This window comes from Triticum dicoccoides, chromosome 4B (genome assembly GCF_002162155.2).
Source record: "Triticum dicoccoides isolate Atlit2015 ecotype Zavitan chromosome 4B, WEW_v2.0, whole genome shotgun sequence".
Classification (NCBI taxonomy): domain Eukaryota; kingdom Viridiplantae; phylum Streptophyta; class Magnoliopsida; order Poales; family Poaceae; genus Triticum; species Triticum dicoccoides.
The window spans coordinates 208497835-208503235 of NC_041387.1; the positions used below are offsets into that span (position 1 = coordinate 208497835).

At 46.5% G+C, this 5401-nt stretch overlaps 1 long non-coding RNA gene across 1 annotated transcript; it reads left to right on the top strand.

Moving 5' to 3' along the window:
- The first annotated feature begins 279 nt into the window (after nt 1-279).
- Nucleotides 280-2046, top strand: LOC119295791. Its single transcript, XR_005144261.1, has 2 exons — nt 280-1380; nt 1517-2046. It is a non-coding gene; the product is annotated as an uncharacterized LOC119295791 (long non-coding RNA).
- The last annotated feature ends 3355 nt before the right edge of the window (nt 2047-5401 follow it).

The following is a 5401-nucleotide window of genomic DNA, read 5'->3' on the forward strand; positions in this document are numbered from 1 at the left end:
TGATATGAATAATTTAAGGAAGTTAGATTCGTGATTTGTTATACGTTAGGAAAGTCCTGGTTGTAATAAATAGTGGAGAGAAAAATAAACCGATAGACTAGGATGGGAGGGGTTGGTAGGAGGAGAGACGAAAAACCAGCGAAAATAAACCGTGGATATTATTTACCAACTGCTTCATTAGGAGTGGAGGTAGAGAAAACATTTCATTTTTCCAAAAAACACCCTGTCGTTTGGTATATTCAACCCGCAATTCTTTGTAGTGGAGAGGCGTGGAGGAGATGCTGCCGGTCTCTGTCGCCCTGTCGCGGATCTCCACGGCCGCCAACGCCCAGCGCCGCCTCCCTCGCCGCTGATCAACGCCTCCACCACACCAGGCACTGCCTTCGCCTCGCCGTCGTCCCCCGTGTCAACTTCCTCCTCCACCGCGCGCAAAAACCAATCGCCATCGCGCCCCCACCCCGTTACGCCTGGCCTTCCTTGCCGGCGGCCCCGCCCAGTGCGGCCTTCCTCGCCACACGCTGCCTCCTGTGTCACCAGCATCACGCCCAGCATCGCCTCCCTCTCCGGCGCGCCTGCAGCCTCCACCATACAATGGAGTCGCCGCCGTTGCCACCCCCTTCCTTGGGTGTGCTTCCTGATTGCAACAATCAAGGTGGATTAAGGTGGCCGTGAGGTCAAGGAGAGGGGAGGTCCAGGCATCGGAGAGGAGGAAGAAGGTGGTCAAGGCTGTTCTGTTGCTGCTGATCCTACCCAAGCCAGACACGCCCATGTTCTGTTGCTGCTGATCATGTATCATAGTGCCCATGGTGTGTTTGAGGTAATGTCCACCAGGTTGCTTTTTGATTAATTAGTTCAGTTACATGGACCTGTGAAGATACTTTAGTTTGATTGAGTCCATATAATTGAGTTTGATCGAGTCAAATGTGGAGGAGTAACATCTATATATAGAGATTGATAATAAGTAAGCCAATGCCTGATTCAGTTCTTAGCTCTTATGTCTACATATGCAATGACTAAATATTATGACAGCCAGCACAGTATTCAGAGGTAGAGGAATAGTCTGCAAGTGCGCGCCGTTCATGATGCTTGCACGGCGAGCCCTCTTCCTGGCCACCACCGGCACCACCAACGCCACCGGGAAGTATTCATCCGCCAATCCAGTTGCGACGGCGCCCTCCTCCGAGACACTCTCAGCGAGCTCCCTCACCTAATCCAGCATTCCCGGCCATGTACTCCCTCTTACTCTTTAACCCCATCCTGTTGTGTCACGTCTTCCTTCAATTCGGCGGACATCGAGTCGCCGGCTCGGCTCTAGACTCACTGGCGAGTGGACCGGCGAGGGAAGATTACGGCATGGAGATTAGTCACTATATGCAAAAGGTGCACCTACTTTGTTTTGTTATTAGTATTACCAACACTAAACTGCATGAATGGGAACTGAGAGTTCGAGACAGGCTTGCAGTAAGCTATAAGACACGACCATACAATATTAGTATCTATTCGCGTGTCCGTGCAGGAAAACGGAGAACGCCTCCAACACGATAGCCATGGGTGCCTGACTCGGATTACACATATTCTTCGGTGTCATAAAAAGGAAGCCTCGACCGGATCACATCACAAATTCTGAAGACAAACAGTCCAATGTCGCCTCCGCCAATTTCGCGGGAAGACCATCCACCGTTGTCTCTGTGGACTTCGCTGCAAGACCATCCGCCGTTGCCTCCGCCGACTTTGCCGGAAGACCATCAGTTGTCGTCTCCGCCTACTTCGCCACAGGCATCTTTTTTTGTTTGTAAATTATTATGCAACTATTTTTGATTTACAACCAGAGCTTACTGATGGTTATAGGATGAAAAAAATGTGCATATAAGTTGCAAGATTTTGAATAGCAATTTCTATGTATATGTTCTCCTACACTTGTGCTGATGAACTCACTCACTCACTCACATGGACTGTGGTTAATTAGAAGAGACAGTCACATGTGAGGATGAAAGCTTGGATCACCTCCTGTAGTCGCTATCTTTCATTTACAACCGATTTTTCTTATGGTTATAGGATAGAAACTTTGTATTATTTTGCCATCTTCTTTCCTTCGTGAAACTAGCTGCAGCAAGTAGCAAGTTAAATTGATGCGAGCAAGTATCTATCTTGAATGTCTAGCTGAAGATTTTTCAGTTGAAAACATCAACCAAGATACAACAGATCCTCATGGTCAGCAATCTTACCATTATAATGTTTCAGTTATCCTTTTAGATAATTAGGCCTGAGCTTGTTAACTTTTCATCTTCAGAAACTGTTGTCAAGGTAGTTGTGGGTGCTGCAATTGATAATTACTTATGCTCTGAGCTGGTGGCTCCTGAAAATGATTCAGGACATCCTTGTGATTTTTAAGACAGAAAGGAAAGAGAGTTCTCTTACTTGCTGGATATACTATTACTAATTGCTTCTGCATAGAGTATTAGCTGTATAAGGTGTGCCGGTCCCTTTGACTATTTTGCATGCAATGATATGTTTGACATGCTTGAAAAAATACAAGAAACTTACTAAGTGGTCAAGGGCACAAAGTAAAACTTACTGTAACTTAGCTCAATGTGACATACTACTGGTCAGGTTTTACCACTCACCATTAATATGCTGACGGAGTTCTCCCATTATGAAAACAAATTCACCATGCATTGAATGGATCATTCAATTGTGCAGTGCAAATGGTGTGTCCTCTGTTGGTCAGAGGATCTGAGAATCGGGATATATCAGGATGGGTTTCATATGTGAAATTTTTCTTAATGGATGCTCCAAGTTTCCTCTAATCAGCAGACCTATGGGATACGGGCCTCTGTTTGCCCCTGGTACTCCTGATGCAGGAGCAACACTTCCAGTTTGACTGCCTGGGGGAAGGGTCTCGCTTGCTCCGGGTCATTATATGTTTTTTGTTGTTGAAGGGTAGTACATGGGCTTAACCGTGTCCAGAACTGAACTTTAGTAGTAGGGACAGCAAAATTATCTGAAAAATACTGTATAAATGGTCATAGAATGCCAAATAGTTAAGAAAAACTGTAAAGAAATGTGAACCAAAAGGAAGGGGCAAATTGTTTTCTAATGTTAGAAGTCCGATTGAACTCTGTAGTGGTTATCTTATTTCTGTTGGCTCTATAATAACCTTCTTATATATGCAAGTTACTCTGAAGCAGCAAGATAAACAAGGTGATGTATCATGAAAATAGGGTCTACGTAGCATAATCTAATTTGTGTATCTTTTCTCCTACGTTCATTTCTTTACTTTGGCCCATAAGTTTCCAGAGATCTTCTATTTGATACAACTAACCTGTCCTTTTTTCTAGAATGTATACGCCTTAAAACTGTACTTATTTTTAATATGTGTTGAAGCATTTGGTACCAACAGATTTTTCCGCAACTACCATTGTGCACATTTGTCATGGTTGGATTTTGTTTAATATTGAAAACCTAAGATTAGAATTGTATACCGGGGGTCATGGTTAGAAGTTGAATGATAAGGGATTGTTAGGAATATGCAACTTGTCATGGTTATTGGGTTAAGAACATGTGTTATTTACTCTCCCGTTGCAACGCACGGGCTCTTTTGCTAGTCTCTCCTTAATAATAAAGCACGGATTGGGTCTCCGGGTTCACCGTCGCGGCTTTTTTGCATAAAGGTCCCTATGGTTTTTAGGAATGAAACCCGCCGTCCCTATTTAAGTGGATGTGGGGAAAACGTTTCGGTTTTGCAAAACGAACCCTGCCCTTTTTAGTATGCCCTTTTGAGTATTCCACCCGTGATCCCGCACGACCCCTCCCATCTCATCTCCACCTCCAGTGCGCCGCCACCCTCTGCCACGCTGCTGCGCCGTCGGACCCCGCCTCACCGTCGCGCCGCCGGAACCTGCCCCGCCGTCGAGCCTACCCCTACCCCAAGTGCCCCCTCCCACGCGTCCTCCCCCCGCCTGCGAAACTCGATGCCGCGGCGGCGACCGGCGTCACCGCTGCCTGTCGCCGGTTCTGGTGACTGCCTTCCGCGGGTGGGATCTGCTCCTCCTGCGGGTGTTGGTGAGGCGGTGGGATTTGACAGGATCGTGGGGAGGAGGAGGCCGCTGGACTGAACGGGGATCTCGTGCCGCCGGACAGCCAGGGAACATGCGGCCGAGGTGCCGATGCGGGGCGTGCGAGCTCGGCCGCCGGTGAGCTCGTGCTCCTCACCGCTGGAGCTCGTCAAGGTCCCTCTTCTCCTCCCCGCCTCTCTCTTCCCCTCTCTTCGTTTCAATTCGGCCTCTCCCTGATCACGCACGCAGACCACCGTGTGCATCTTCGCGGGACGCGTCTACTCTAATGCAATGGAGCTCGTCGAGGTAGCGCCCCCTCCATCTCTCTCATGCTCTAGCTGTACCGTCCAGCCGTGGTGAGTTTTATTCCTCACGAATTTGATGCCCAGTTTGCTGCTTACTACACTAGCGCGTGAGAGAACTGAAACTCTGTTCAGAGATGTCCTAGCTAGAGTGCATGTCACAGGGATTCGATCAATTAGCTGTGCCGTTCACATGCAGCGTCATGGACTGTCAACTGTAGTGTTCCTTAATTAAACTAATTCCTACTAGGGTGGCACTAATGTGAAAGTCTTCATTTGTACACTGCTCATGTTTTGTACATTCTGGTTGATTGATTATATTAAAACCAGAGCAATCTTTGTGGTTTAGTACTCCTGTAGCTCTCCTCTGCTCACCTCATGTGGATATAACAAATAATTAGTTGTGGTAGTACTAATTCCAATTTTCCAAGCAAGCCTGTAGCTCAGGTTCACCAGATGCAGTGATGTGATCTGATCTCTTTTCCTCCGCGGGGTAAAAGACCATGCTGGATCGCCAGCTTCCTCCAACGGCAAGTTAACTACCATGAATTCTGGGTACGTATTTCTGCCGCTGCTCATAGGTAAATTTGAGGTGTACTGATATCCTCAGGTTTGTTTCTTCCAACCTTAATTCTATGTATGTGTTTCTTCCACCCTGAAGTTGGATGCATGGATGCAATTAGTAGATGCAAGATATTTGAAGCGTGAGGTAACATAATGTTCAGATTCAGATCAGATGAGAAACTGATGACACGAGCACACATCAGATTATAAGCTTTGGAGCCAATTGCTTCATGTAATTATATTAAGAACGGAGAAATCATAGCATGCAGCGCCTAACTGCATACCGGCCAGCTGCTAATAAGCTCATGTCTTATCTCCTATGAATGGCCACTGTCAGCACATAGCCGCACTTTTTTGGGACAGTCTGATTATAGTTTGTTGTTCTGGGATAATTTAAAACACTTAATGCTTGAGTGAATAAATTTAATATTACAGTCAGCTGTTCAATCGAAAATCTTAGCTGAAGTAACAAAATAAACT